Below are 14,354 nucleotides of genomic sequence, written 5' to 3'. Positions count from 1 at the left end.
ATACCTCCGTCCTATATTTCTAGGAGAGTTATAAAGGATACAGTTATGTATGGAAAACCCAATCTAATCATGAAAATTGCAGCTGTATCCACAGATACAAACAAGATTATTTTGGTCCAAATGTATGAATTAGGTGAAAAGATAATTGGTTTCTGGACCATGGATTGCATCTTCTTGCTAATACTATTATTTTGTTCTGGATCATTTGCGTGTAATGCAAGCTATTTAAGTTTTAATGTATTTTCAACATTTAGTTGGCCTTCTTTGTCTTACACGATTTGACACCATTACCTAAAGTTGTAGTGCCGTGAATGGGGCGGGTCACTTGGTGCTTTCCAAGGCCAGCACTCTTGTTTCTCTTCAGATCGTATAAATCTTTCGCCTTTTACTAAAGATTTCCGTGGGGAGGAACAACAAGAGTTTGATTCAATTTTTTGATGCCCTGCAGTAGTAGGGCCTCCTAAAGATGTGAAAAAGTAAAGCAAGTTAACTATCTACATTAGATTTACCTGGCTATGTCCATATGTAAAGTTTATAGCTTGTATATGTTTTCTTCATGGATTTTTTTTCAACAGATCTTTACTTTGCTCTTTGGAAATACTTTTATAGATGTTTAAAACCTCAAAAGATCGTGAAGGTAAATATGTTTATAAAATTTTAAACGGCAGCTGAAAGAACTTTGGTTACTACAGGCAAAGACTAGTAGAGGGCGCCAAAACTGAGTAATGAAAGAAATTGATGATCGATGCAATTAAAAAAGTCTCCTGATTCTCCCAAAGTCTGTTTCAACTCCTCCCTAAAATCCACTTGTTTTTTATATTTCTCCCCTCTTGGTCTTCTGCTGTTCTCTTCATCTTCCTCAATATAAGAGTCATCCTACATACCTCCGTCCTATATTTCTAGGAGAGTTATAAAGGATACAGTTATGTATGGAAAACCCAATCTAATCATGAAAATTGCAGCTGTATCCACAGATACAAACAAGATTATTTTGGTCCAAATGTATGAATTGGTGAAAATATAATTGGTTTCTGGACCATGGATTGCATTTTCTTGCTAATACTATTATTTTGTTCTGGATCATTTGCGTGTAATGCAAGCTATTTAAGTTTTAATGTATTTTCAACATTTAGTTGGCCTTCTTTGTCTTACACGATTTGACACCATTACCTAAAGTTGTAGTGCCGTGAATGGGGCGGGTCACTTGGTGCTTTCCAAGGCCAGCACTCTTGTTTCTCTTCAGATCGTATAAATCTTTCGCCTTTTACTAAAGATTTCCGTGGGGAGGAACAACAAGAGTTTGATTCAATTTTTTGATGCCCTGCATTAGTAGGGCCTCCTAAAGATGTGAAAAAGTAAAGCAAGTTAACTATCTACATTAGATTTACCTGACTATGTCCGTATGTAAAGTTTATAGCTTGTATATGTTTTCTTCATGGATTTCTTTTCAACAGATCTTTACTTTGCTCTTTGGAAATACTTTTATAGATGTTTAAAACCTCAAAAGATCGTGAAAGTAAATATGTTTATAAAATTTTAAACGGCAGCTGAAAGAACTTTGGTTACTACAGGCAAAGACTAGTAGAGGGCGCCAAAACTGAGTAATGAAAGAAATTGATGATCGATGCAATTAAAAAAGTCTCCTGATTCTCCCAAAGTCTGTTTCAACTCCTCCCTAAAATCCACTTGGTTTTTTATATTTCTCCCCTCTTGGTCTTCTGCTGTTCTCTTCATCTTCCTCAATATAAGAGTCATCCTACATACCTCCGTCCTATATTTCTAGGAGAGTTATAAAGGATACAGTTATGTATGGAAAACCCAATCTAATCATGAAAATTGCAGCTGTATCCACAGATACAAACAAGATTATTTTGGTCCAAATGTATGAATTAGGTGAAAAGATAATTGGTTTCTGGACCATGGATTGCATCTTCTTGCTAATACTATTATTTTGTTCTGGATCATTTGCGTGTAATGCAAGCTATTTAAGTTTTAATGTATTTTCAACATTTAGTTGGCCTTCTTTGTCTTACACGATTTGACACCATTACCTAAAGTTGTAGTGCCGTGAATGGGGCGGGTCACTTGGTGCTTTCCAAGGCCAGCACTCTTGTCTCTCTTCAGATCGTATAAATCTTTCGCCTTTTACTAAAGATTTCCGTGGGGAGGAACAACTAGAGTTTGATTCAATTTTTTGATGCCCTGCAGTAGTAGGGCCTCCTAAAGATGTGAAAAAGTAAAGCAAGTTAACTATCTACATTAGATTTACCTGGCTATGTCCATATGTAAAGTTTATAGCTTGTATATGTTTTCTTCATGGATTTCTTTTCAACAGATCTTTACTTTGCTCTTTGGAAATACTTTTATAGATGTTTAAAACCTCAAAAGATCGTGAAGGTAAATATGTTTATAAAATTTTAAACGGCAGCTGAAAGAACTTTGGTTACTACAGGCAAAGACTAGTAGAGTGCGCCAAAACTGAGTAATGAAAGAAATTGATGATCGATGCAATTAAAAAAGTCTCCTGATTCTCCCAAAGTCTGTTTCAACTCCTCCCTAAAATCCACTTGGTTTTTTATATTTCTCCCCTCTTGGTCTTCTGCTGTTCTCTTCATCTTCCTCAATATAAGAGTCATCCTACATACCTCCGTCCTATATTTCTAGGAGAGTTATAAAGGATACAGTTATGTATGGAAAACCCAATCTAATCATGAAAATTGCAGCTGTATCCACAGATACAAACAAGATTATTTTGGTCCAAATGTATGAATTGGTGAAAAGATAATTGGTTTCTGGACCATGGATTGCATCTTCTTGCTAATACTATTATTTTGTTCTGGATCATTTGCGTGTAATGCAAGCTATTTAAGTTTTAATGTATTTTCAATATTTAGTTGGCCTTCTTTGTCTTACACGATTTGACACCATTACCTAAAGTTGTAGTGCCGTGAATGGGGCGGGTCACTTGGTGCTTTCCCAGGCCAGCACTCTTGTTTCTCTTCAGATCGTATAAATCTTTTGCATTTTACTAAAGATTTCCGTGGGGAGGAACAACAAGAGTTTGATTCAATGTTTTGATGCCCTGCAGTAGTAGGGCCTCCTAAAGATGTGAAAAAGTAAAGCAAGTTAACTATCTACATTAGATTTACCTGGCTATGTCCGTATGTAAAGTTTATAGCTTGTATATGTTTTCTTCATGGATTTCTTTTCAACAGATCTTTACTTTGCTCTTTGGAAATACTTTTATAGATGTTTAAAACCTCAAAAGATCGTGAAGGTAAATATGTTTATAAAATTTTAAACGGCAGCTGAAAGAACTTTGGTTACTACAGGCAAAGACTAGTAGAGGGCGCCAAAACTGAGTAATGAAAGAAATTGATGATCGATGCAATTAAAAAAGTCTCCTGATTCTCCCAAAGTCTGTTTCAACTCCTCCCTAAAATCCACTTGTTTTTTTATATTTCTCCCCTCTTGGTCTTCTGCTGTTCTCTTCATCTTCCTCAATATAAGAGTCATCCTACATACCTCCGTCCTATATTTCTAGGAGAGTTATAAAGGATACAGTTATGTATGGAAAACCCAATCTAATCATGAAAATTGCAGCTGTATCCACAGATACAAACAAGATTATTTTGGTCCAAATGTATGAATTGGTGAAAAGATAATTGGTTTCTGGACCATGGATTGCATCTTCTTGCTAATACTATTATTTTGTTCTGGATCATTTGCGTGTAATGCAAGCTATTTAAGTTTTAATGTATTTTCAATATTTAGTTGGCCTTCTTTGTCTTACACGATTTGACACCATTACCTAAAGTTGTAGTGCCGTGAATGGGGCGGGTCACTTGGTGCTTTCCCAGGCCAGCACTCTTGTTTCTCTTCAGATCGTATAAATCTTTTGCATTTTACTAAAGATTTCCGTGGGGAGGAACAACAAGAGTTTGATTCAATTTTTTGATGCCCTGCAGTAGTAGGGCCTCCTAAAGATGTGAAAAAGTAAAGCAAGTTAACTATCTACATTAGATTTACCTGGCTATGTCCGTATGTAAAGTTTATAGCTTGTATATGTTTTCTTCATGGATTTCTTTTCAACAGATCTTTACTTTGCTCTTTGGAAATACTTTTATAGATGTTTAAAACCTCAAAAGATCGTGAAGGTAAATATGTTTATAAAATTTTAAACGGCAGCTGAAAGAACTTTGGTTACTACAGGCAAAGACTAGTAGAGGGCGCCAAAACTGAGTAATGAAAGAAATTGATGATCGATGCAATTAAAAAAGTCTCCTGATTCTCCCAAAGTCTGTTTCAACTCCTCCCTAAAATCCACTTGTTTTTTTATATTTCTCCCCTCTTGGTCTTCTGCTGTTCTCTTCATCTTCCTCAATATAAGAGTCATCCTACATACCTCCGTCCTATATTTCTAGGAGAGTTATAAAGGATACAGTTATGTATGGAAAACCCAATCTAATCATGAAAATTGCAGCTGTATCCACAGATACAAACAAGATTATTTTGGTCCAAATGTATGAATTAGGTGAAAAGATAATTGGTTTCTGGACCATGGATTGCATCTTCTTGCTAATACTATTATTTTGTTCTGGATCATTTGCGTGTAATGCAAGCTATTTAAGTTTTAACGTATTTTCAACATTTAGTTGGCCTTCTTTGTCTTACACGATTTGACACCATTACCTAAAGTTGTAGTGCCGTGAATGGGGCGGGTCACTTGGTGCTTTCCAAGGCCAGCACTCTTGTTTCTCTTCAGATCGTATAAATCTTTCGCCTTTTACTAAAGATATCCGTGGGGAGGAACAACAAGAGTTTGATTCAATTTTTTGATGCCCTGCAGTAGTAGGGCCTCCTAAAGATGTGAAAAAGTAAAGCAAGTTAACTATCTACATTAGATTTACCTGGCTATGTCCGTATGTAAAGTTTATAGCTTGTATATGTTTTCTTCATGGATTTCTTTTCAACTTTTATAGATGTTTAAAACCTCAAAACATCGTGAAGGTAAATATGTTTATAAAATTTTAAACGGCAGCTGAAAGAACTTTGGTTACTACAGGCAAAGACTAGTAGAGGGCGCCAAAACTGAGTAATGAAAGAAATTGATGATCGATGCAATTAAAAAAGTCTCCTGATTCTCCCAAAGTCTGTGTCAACTCCTCCCTAAAATCCACTTGGTTTTTTATATTTCTCCCCTCTTGGTCTTCTGCTGTTCTCTTCATCTTCCTCAATATAAGAGTCATCCTACATACCTCCGTCCTATATTTCTAGGACAGTTATAAAGGATACAGTTATGTATGGAAAACCCAATCTAATCATGAAAATTGCAGCTGTATCCACAGATACAAACAAGATTATTTTGGTCCAAATGTATGAATTAGGTGAAAAGATAATTGGTTTCTGGACCATGGATTGCATCTTCTTGCTAATACTATTATTTTGTTCTGGATCATTTGCGTGTAATGCAAGCTATTTAAGTTTTAATGTATTTTCAACATTTAGTTGGCCTTCTTTGTCTTACACGATTTGACACCATTACCTAAAGTTGTAGTGCCGTGAATGGGGCGGGTCACTTGGTGCTTTCCAAGGCCAGCACTCTTGTTTCTCTACAGATCGTATAAATCTTTCGCCTTTTACTAAAGATTTCCGTGGGGAGGAACAACAAGAGTTTGATTCAATTTTTTGATGCCCTGCAGTAGTAGGGCCTCCTAAAGATGTGAAAAAGTAAAGCAAGTTAACTATCTACATTAGATTTACCTGGCTATGTCCGTATGTAAAGTTTATAGCTTGTATATGTTTTCTTCATGGATTTCTTTTCAACAGATCTTTACTTTGCTCTTTGGAAATACTTTTATAGACGTTTAAAACCTCAAAAGATCGTGAAGGTAAATATGTTTATAAAGTTTTAAACGGCAGCTGAAAGAACTTTGGTTACTACAGGCAAAGACTAGTAGAGGGCGCCAAAACTGAGTAATGAAAGAAATTGATGATCGATGCAATTAAAAAAAGTCTCCTGATTCTCCCAAAGTCTGTTTCAACTCCTCCCTAAAATCCACTTGGTTTTTTATATTTCTCCCCTCTTGGTCTTCTGCTGTTCTCTTCATCTTCCTCAATATAAGAGTCATCCTACATACCTCCGTCCTATATTTCTAGGAGAGTTATAAAGGATACAGTTATGTATGGAAAACCCAATCTAATCATGAAAATTGCAGCTGTATCCACAGATACAAACAAGATTATTTTGGTCCAAATGTATGAATTAGGTGAAAAGATAATTGGTTTCTGGACCATGGATTGCATCTTCTTGCTAATACTATTATTTTGTTCTGGATCATTTGCGTGTAATGCAAGCTATTTAAGTTTTAATGTATTTTCAACATTTAGTTGGCCTTCTATGTCTTACACGATTTGACACCATTACCTAAAGTTGTAGTGCCGTGAATGGGGCGGGTCACTTGGTGCTTTCCAAGGCCAGCACTCTTGTTTCTCTTCAGATTGTATAAATCTTTCGCCTTTTACTAAAGATTTCCGTGGGGAGGAACAACAAGAGTTTGATTCAATTTTTTGATGCCCTGCAGTAGTAGGGCCTCCTAAAGATGTGAAAAAGTAAAGCAAGTTAACTATCTACATTAGATTTACCTGGCTATGACCGTATGTAAAGTTTATAGCTTGTGTATGTTTTCTTCATGAACTTCTTTTCAGCAGAACTTTACTGTGCCCTTTGGAAATAGTTTTAAAGATGTTTAAAACCTCAAAAGGTCGTGAAGGTAAATATGTTTATAAAGTTTTAAACGGCAGTTGAAAGAACTATGGTTACTTCAGGCAAAGACTAGTAGAGGGCGCCAAAACTGAGTAATGAAAGAAATTGATGATCGATGCAATTAAAAAAGTCTCCTGATTCTCCCAAAGTCTGTTTCAACTCCTCCCTAAAATCCACTCGGTTTTTTATATTTCTCCCCTCTTGGTCTTCTGCTGTTCTCTTCATCTTCCTCAATATAAGAGTCATCCTACATACCTCCGTCCTATATTTCTAGGAGAGTTATAAAGGATACAGTTATGTATGGAAAACCCGATCTAATCATGAAATTTGCAGCTGTATCCACAGATACAAACAAGATTATTTTGGTCCAAATGTATGAATTAGGTGAAAAGATAATTGGTTTCTGGACCATGGATTGCATCTTCTTGCTAATACTATTATTTTGTTCTGGATCATTTGCGTGTAATGCAAGCTATTTAAGTTTTAATGTATTTTCAACATTTAGTTGGCCTTCTATGTCTTACACGATTTGACACCATTACCTAAAGTTGTAGTGCCGTGAATGGGGCGGGTCACTTGGTGCTTTCCAAGGCCAGCACTCTTGTTTCTCTTCAGATCGTATAAATCTTTCGCCTTTTACTAAAGATTTCCGTGGGGAGGAACAACAAGAGTTTGATTCAATTTTTTGATGCCCTGCAGTAGTAGGGCCTCCTAAAGATGTGAAAAAGTAAAGCAAGTTAACTATCTACATTAGATTTACCTGGCTATGTCCGTATGTAAAGTTTATAGCTTGTGTATGTTTTCTTCATGAACTTCTTTTCAGCAGATCTTTACTGTGCTCTTTGGAAATAGTTTTAAAGATGTTTAAAACCTCAAAAGGTCGTGAAGGTAAATATGTTTATAAAGTTTTAAACGGCTGTTGAAAGAACTATGGTTACTACAGGCAAAGACTAGTAGAGGGCGCCAAAACTGAGTAATGAAAGAAATTGATGATCGATGCAATTAAAAAAGTCTCCTGATTCTCCCAAAGTCTGTTTCAACTCCTCCCTAAAATCCACTCGGTTTTTTATATTTCTCCCCTCTTGGTCTTCTGCTGTTCTCTTCATCTTCCTCAATATAAGAGTCATCCTACATACCTCCGTCCTATATTTCTAGGAGAGTTATAAAGGATACAGTTATGTATGGAAAACCCGATCTAATCATGAAATTTGCAGCTGTATCCACAGATACAAACAAGATTATTTTGGTCCAAATGTATGAATTGGTGAAAAGATAATTGGTTTCTGGACCATGGATTGCATCTTCTTGCTAATACTATTATTTTGTTCTGGATCATTTGCGTGTAATGCAAGCTATTTAAGTTTTAATGTATTTTCAACATTTAGTTGGCCTTCTTTGTCTTACACGATTTGACACCATTACCTAAAGTTGTAGTGCCGTGAATGGGGCGGGTCACTTGGTGCTTTCCAAGGCCAGCACTCTTGTTTCTCTTCAGATCGTATAAATCTTTCGCCTTTTACTAAAGATTTCCGTGGGGAGGAACAACAAGAGTTTGATTCAATTTTTTGATGCCCTGCAGTAGTAGGGCCTCCTAAAGATGTGAAAAAGTAAAGCAAGTTAACTATCTACATTAGATTTACCTGGCTATGTCCGTATGTAAAGTTTATAGCTTGTATATGTTTTCTTCATGGATTTCTTTTCAACAGATCTTTACTTTGCTCTTTGGAAATACTTTTATAGATGTTTAAAACCTCAAAAGATCGTGAAGGTAAATATGTTTATAAAATTTTAAACGGCAGCTGAAAGAATTTTGGTTACTACAGGCAAAGACTAGTAGAGGGCGCCAAAACTGAGTAATGAAAGAAATTGATGATCGATGCAATTAAAAAAGTCTCCTGATTCTCCCAAAGTCTGTTTCAACTCCTCCCTAAAATCCACTTGGTTTTTTATATTTCTCCCCTCTTGGTCTTCTGCTGTTCTCTTCATCTTCCTCAATATAAGAGTCATCCTACATACCTCCGTCCTATATTTCTAGGAGAGTTATAAAGGATACAGTTATGTATGGAAAACCCAATCTAATCATGAAAATTGCAGCTGTATCCACAGATACAAACAAGATTATTTTGGTCCAAATGTATGAATTAGGTGAAAAGATAATTGGTTTCTGGACCATGGATTGCATCTTCTTGCTAATACTATTATTTTGTTCTGGATCATTTGCGTGTAATGCAAGCTATTTAAGTTTTAATGTATTTTCAACATTTAGTTGGCCTTCTTTGTCTTACACGATTTGACACCATTACCTAAAGTTGTAGTGCCGTGAATGGGGCGGGTCACTTGGTGCTTTCCAAGGCCAGCACTCTTGTTTCTCTTCAGATCGTATAAATCTTTCGCCTTTTACTAAAGATTTCCGTGGGGAGGAACAACAAGAGTTTGATTCAATTTTTTGATGCCCTGCAGTAGTAGGGCCTCCTAAAGATGTGAAAAAGTAAAGCAAGTTAACTATCTACATTAGATTTACCTGGCTATGTCCGTATGTAAAGTTTATAGCTTGTGTATGTTTTCTTCATGAACTTCTTTTCAGCAGATCTTTACTGTGCTCTTTGGAAATAGTTTTAAAGATGTTTAAAACCTCAAAAGGTCGTGAAGGTAAATATGTTTATAAAGTTTTAAACGGCTGTTGAAAGAACTATGGTTACTACAGGCAAAGACTAGTAGAGGGCGCCAAAACTGAGTAATGAAAGAAATTGATGATCGATGCAATTAAAAAAGTCTCCTGATTCTCCCAAAGTCTGTTTCAACTCCTCCCTAAAATCCACTCGGTTTTTTATATTTCTCCCCTCTTGGTCTTCTGCTGTTCTCTTCATCTTCCTCAATATAAGAGTCATCCTACATACCTCCGTCCTATATTTCTAGGAGAGTTATAAAGGATACAGTTATGTATGGAAAACCCGATCTAATCATGAAATTTGCAGCTGTATCCACAGATACAAACAAGATTATTTTGGTCCAAATGTATGAATTGGTGAAAAGATAATTGGTTTCTGGACCATGGATTGCATCTTCTTGCTAATACTATTATTTTGTTCTGGATCATTTGCGTGTAATGCAAGCTATTTAAGTTTTAATGTATTTTCAACATTTAGTTGGCCTTCTTTGTCTTACACGATTTGACACCATTACCTAAAGTTGTAGTGCCGTGAATGGGGCGGGTCACTTGGTGCTTTCCAAGGCCAGCACTCTTGTTTCTCTTCAGATCGTATAAATCTTTCGCCTTTTACTAAAGATTTCCGTGGGGAGGAACAACAAGAGTTTGATTCAATTTTTTGATGCCCTGCAGTAGTAGGGCCTCCTAAAGATGTGAAAAAGTAAAGCAAGTTAACTATCTACATTAGATTTACCTGGCTATGTCCGTATGTAAAGTTTTTAGCTTGTATATGTTTTCTTCATGGATTTCTTTTCAACAGATCTTTACTTTGCTCTTTGGAAATACTTTTATAGATGTTTAAAACCTCAAAAGATCGTGAAGGTAAATATGTTTATAAAATTTTAAACGGCAGCTGAAAGAACTTTGGTTACTACAGGCAAAGACTAGTAGAGGGCGCCAAAACTGAGTAATGAAAGAAATTGATGATCGATGCAATTAAAAAAGTCTCCTGATTCTCCCAAAGTCTGTTTCAACTCCTCCCTAAAATCCACTTGGTTTTTTATATTTCTCCCCTCTTGGTCTTCTGCTGTTCTCTTCATCTTCCTCAATATAAGAGTCATCCTACATACCTCCGTCCTATATTTCTAGGAGAGTTATAAAGGATACAGTTATGTATGGAAAACCCAATCTAATCATGAAAATTGCAGCTGTATCCACAGATACAAACAAGATTATTTTGGTCCAAATGTATGAATTAGGTGAAAAGATAATTGGTTTCTGGACCATGGATTGCATCTTCTTGCTAATACTATTATTTTGTTCTGGATCATTTGCGTGTAATGCAAGCTATTTAAGTTTTAATGTATTTTCAACATTTAGTTGGCCTTCTTTGTCTTACACGATTTGACACCATTACCTAAAGTTGTAGTGCCGTGAATGGGGCGGGTCACTTGGTGCTTTCCAAGGCCAGCACTCTTGTTTCTCTTCAGATCGTATAAATCTTTCGCCTTTTACTAAAGATTTCCGTGGGGAGGAACAACAAGAGTTTGATTCAATTTTTTGATGCCCTGCAGTAGTAGGGCCTCCTAAAGATGTGAAAAAGTAAAGCAAGTTAACTATCTACATTAGATTTACCTGGCTATGACCGTATGTAAAGTTTATAGCTTGTGTATGTTTTCTTCATGAACTTCTTTTCAGCAGATCTTTACTGTGCCCTTTGGAAATAGTTTTAAAGATGTTTAAAACCTCAAAAGGTCGTGAAGGTAAATATGTTTATAAAGTTTTAAACGGCAGTTGAAAGAACTATGGTTACTACAGGCAAAGACTAGTAGAGGGCGCCCAAACTGAGTAATGAAAGAAATTGATGATCGATGCAATAATAAAAGTCTTCTTCTTCTTCTTCTTCTTCTTCTTCTTCTTCTTCTTCTTCTTCTGAGAGGAGGGTGATTGAAGGAGCTGAGGAGTGATTGATTTTTTTGCCTTTTCTGTTCTTCTTTTCTTTACTTTTTCACTTTGGTGTTAGTTGTTGATGGTTTAGGTGTATTGTTAGTTTATTTATTTTGTTTTTTTTTTGGTGTTTTGTGGGTTTTTTCCGGTGGTGGGTGTGGAGCTGGTGGCGTTCTTCTGGATGCCATGGCCCTCACTTCACTTACCAGGAAACACGGTGTTAAAACAGGTGCCGGCTCCCTGCACAGCGTGGAGGATGTGGCTCTGGCCGTGGGGGAAGTTATCGGGCATGCTGCAATTAAATCTGCTGCTCGTATGAATGGAGCCGTTGTTTTGTTTGTAGAGAGGGTGGAGCAGGTGAACACGCTGGTTGAGAAGGGCATTTCCATCAATGGCGTGTTTGAAACCGTCATGCCGCTCTCTCAGCCTGCGACCAAGATCACGCTGTCTAACGTCCCTCCATTCATTAGTGACGAGTTTCTGGTGCGAGAACTGTCCAAACACGGGAAGGTGGTGTCACCTGTGCGTAAAGTTATGTCAGGATGTAAGTCCCCCCTGCTGAAACACATCGTGTCTCATCGCAGACATGTGTTCATGATCCTCCACAAGAAGGAGGAGGACTTGAATTCTGTGTTTAAGGTGCGTGTGGATGATTATGACTACATGCTTTTTGCTACTTCTGCCTCTTTTAAATGCTTTGGTTGCGGCGATGAGGGGCATTTGGTTAAAGCTTGTCCACACCGCGCCGTTTCTGCCTCGGGGGGCGTGGCCGCGGCGGCGGCGGGTAGAGCGAGTGATGGTCAGCGTGGGTTGCGCGCTGATCGCCCCGCGCCGCGAAGCGCCGCTTTGGTTGAGCGTCCTCCGGAGGAATTGGCAGCCTGTCCTGAACCCGTGGAGGACGGGCCTGAGCCGGTGGGCGAGTCTGATGGGAACGTGGTGAGTGGAGACGGTCAGGTGGAGGAAGCGGTGAGTCAGGTTGCAGAGGGAGGGGTTTCGGTAGAGGGTGTCGTGAATGTCACTGAGGTGGTGGATGTGTTGGAAGTTTCTGGTGGGGCATCTGGGGTGGATGCTTCCGCAGCTGTGTGTGTGGATGAGGGGGCGGTGGAGCCCTCTGAGTGTTGTGGTTCGGGTGCGTTTGTGGAGTGTGTGGTGGGTGACGGTGGGGCGTGTCTAGAAGGTGGGATTGATGACGTCGATGCTGAAGCGCGTGGATCGGGGAAAGTGGGGGTTTCTCTGAAACGAAGAAAGCGGGCCTCCACGTCTGCAGATGTGGGCGTTAAAGCCAGCAGACTGGTGGTCTCAGCGGCGGGGGCGGCTGTGACTGACGGCAGCGACAGTGAGGGATGCTGGTCTGACTGCAGTGAACTGTCTCAGGGCAGCTCTTTGCTGTCTGCTAGTCAGGAAATGAAACTGTATCCTGCTCAGATGTTCAAACGTTTTCTGCAACAGACTAAAGGTTTTAAGAAGTTGCACATTCCCTCGTATTTCCCTGATGTGAAAGCTTTTTATGTGTCTGCTAAGCACCTCATAAAACACAGGGCTGAGTCTGACCTGACTGATCAGGAGGTTTACAGACTGAGGAAACAGATGCAGAAAGTCCGACAACAACTTGGTTTTTAAATTCATGATGGGTTTGTTTATTTATTTTATTTCCTGTTTTTTTTCCCCCTTTTATTTGATGGATTCCTTTAAAGTGGGCAGCTTGAATGTTAATGGTGCCAGAGAACCGTTGAAAAGAGCCCTGCTCTTTGAGACCATGAGGGCCAAACACCTGGATGTTTTGTTTCTTCAGGAGACCCACAGTGATCCCAGTCTGGAGGTGGACTGGAACAGAGAGTGGGATGGTGAGGTCCTTCTGAGCCATCTCACCTCAGCTAGTGGTGGGGTGGGTTTTTTGTTCTCCAGGAGGTTTACTCCAATTTCTACGGAGGTGGAACATTTGGTTGCAGGAAGGGTTTTACTGGTCAGAGCGGTGTTTGAGCGTTTTGCTGTGCTTTTAGTGAATGTTTATGCTCCGACTGTTGGTGCTGAGAGGAAGAGTTTTTTTGCACGACTCAGTATAAAACTGGATAGCTGTAGTTCGGAGGATTTTTTATTCTTGGGGGGGGATTTTAATTGTACTGAAAATGAGCTTTTGGACCGCAACCACATAGAGCCTCATCCGGCCTCACAGCGCGCTTTGGGGCAGCTGGTCTGCTCTCATGGCCTGGTGGACGTATGGAGAAGGATGCATGCAGACTGCCGGCAATACACTTGGTCCCGCATGTACGAGAGCCGGTTGACTCTCGCCCGTCTTGATCGTTTTTATTGTTTTAAGCACCATTTTAATGTTTTTAAGTCCTGTAATATCTTTCCTGTTGCTTTTACTGACCATTCTCTTGTGGTTTGTGTCTTTTATGTGAAGGATTTTACGCCTAAAAGTACATATTGGCATTTTAATTCAGTTTTAACGTTTGATGCTGGTTTTAAGGATGTTTTAAGTTTCTTTTGGACTCAGTTCCGACAAAAGAAACATGATTTTAGTTCTCTTGGGCAATGGTGGGACCGTGGTAAGAGTGAAATTAAGCTTTTGTGCCAGCAGTACACTCTCAACGTTACGCGTGATTACTGTCGATTTATTGAAGACTTGGAGACTGATATTGTGGGCTTGGAGTCTTTGAGTGAGTCCACTCAAAATCAGGGGCATATTGAGCTCCTAAAAGCAAAACGGTTGACTTTGGAGCGCCTGCTGGACTCTAAAGTTCAGGGGGCCTTGGTTCGGTCTCGGTTTCAGGATGTTTCTGAAATGGATGCTCCCTCTAGCTTCTTTTTTGGTCTGGAGAAGAAGCATGGACAGATGAAGGTGATGCACTCCTTGTTGTCTGACACCGGAGAGGAGTTGCTTGGACCTGACCAGATCAGACAGAGGGCTGTGGACTTTTATTCCTCACTCTACGCCAGTGAGTGTGATGGTGATGACGGCCTGTTGGACGAGTTCTGCAGTGGACTGCCTCA

At 38.8% G+C, this 14,354-nt stretch overlaps 13 non-coding genes across 13 annotated transcripts; all 13 read left to right on the top strand.

Moving 5' to 3' along the window:
• Positions 1-344: 344 nt before the first annotated feature.
• LOC111946528 (U5 spliceosomal RNA) lies at positions 345-458 on the top strand. The gene has a single exon (XR_002872261.1). It is a non-coding gene; the product is annotated as a U5 spliceosomal RNA (small nuclear RNA).
• Positions 459-1,223: 765 nt separating this feature from the next.
• On the top strand, positions 1,224-1,337 carry LOC111946529 (U5 spliceosomal RNA). Its single transcript, XR_002872263.2, has one exon. It is a non-coding gene; the product is annotated as a U5 spliceosomal RNA (small nuclear RNA).
• A 767-nt stretch (positions 1,338-2,104) lies between these two features.
• On the top strand, positions 2,105-2,218 carry LOC111946530 (U5 spliceosomal RNA). The gene has a single exon (XR_002872264.2). It is a non-coding gene; the product is annotated as a U5 spliceosomal RNA (small nuclear RNA).
• A 766-nt stretch (positions 2,219-2,984) lies between these two features.
• On the top strand, positions 2,985-3,098 carry LOC144988075 (U5 spliceosomal RNA). Its single transcript, XR_013651853.1, has one exon. It is a non-coding gene; the product is annotated as a U5 spliceosomal RNA (small nuclear RNA).
• Positions 3,099-3,864: 766 nt separating this feature from the next.
• LOC111946531 (U5 spliceosomal RNA) lies at positions 3,865-3,978 on the top strand. Its single transcript, XR_002872265.2, has one exon. It is a non-coding gene; the product is annotated as a U5 spliceosomal RNA (small nuclear RNA).
• Positions 3,979-4,745: 767 nt separating this feature from the next.
• LOC144988073 (U5 spliceosomal RNA) lies at positions 4,746-4,859 on the top strand. The gene has a single exon (XR_013651850.1). It is a non-coding gene; the product is annotated as a U5 spliceosomal RNA (small nuclear RNA).
• A 739-nt stretch (positions 4,860-5,598) lies between these two features.
• On the top strand, positions 5,599-5,712 carry LOC111946533 (U5 spliceosomal RNA). The gene has a single exon (XR_002872267.2). It is a non-coding gene; the product is annotated as a U5 spliceosomal RNA (small nuclear RNA).
• A 768-nt stretch (positions 5,713-6,480) lies between these two features.
• LOC111946532 (U5 spliceosomal RNA) lies at positions 6,481-6,594 on the top strand. Its single transcript, XR_002872266.2, has one exon. It is a non-coding gene; the product is annotated as a U5 spliceosomal RNA (small nuclear RNA).
• Positions 6,595-7,361: 767 nt separating this feature from the next.
• Positions 7,362-7,475, top strand: LOC144988080 (U5 spliceosomal RNA). The gene has a single exon (XR_013651858.1). It is a non-coding gene; the product is annotated as a U5 spliceosomal RNA (small nuclear RNA).
• Positions 7,476-8,241: 766 nt separating this feature from the next.
• LOC111946534 (U5 spliceosomal RNA) lies at positions 8,242-8,355 on the top strand. Its single transcript, XR_002872268.1, has one exon. It is a non-coding gene; the product is annotated as a U5 spliceosomal RNA (small nuclear RNA).
• Positions 8,356-9,122: 767 nt separating this feature from the next.
• Positions 9,123-9,236, top strand: LOC111946536 (U5 spliceosomal RNA). The gene has a single exon (XR_002872269.1). It is a non-coding gene; the product is annotated as a U5 spliceosomal RNA (small nuclear RNA).
• A 766-nt stretch (positions 9,237-10,002) lies between these two features.
• On the top strand, positions 10,003-10,116 carry LOC111946537 (U5 spliceosomal RNA). The gene has a single exon (XR_002872270.1). It is a non-coding gene; the product is annotated as a U5 spliceosomal RNA (small nuclear RNA).
• Positions 10,117-10,883: 767 nt separating this feature from the next.
• Positions 10,884-10,997, top strand: LOC111946538 (U5 spliceosomal RNA). The gene has a single exon (XR_002872271.1). It is a non-coding gene; the product is annotated as a U5 spliceosomal RNA (small nuclear RNA).
• The last annotated feature ends 3,357 nt before the right edge of the window (positions 10,998-14,354 follow it).

Source organism: Oryzias latipes, chromosome 19 (assembly GCF_053564925.1).
Source record: "Oryzias latipes strain Hd-rR chromosome 19, Olatipes_Hd-rR_3.1".
NCBI lineage: Eukaryota > Metazoa > Chordata > Actinopteri > Beloniformes > Adrianichthyidae > Oryzias > Oryzias latipes.
Note: the sequence above shows the minus strand (reverse complement) of the source record. Positions and strands in the feature narration are given on the sequence as shown.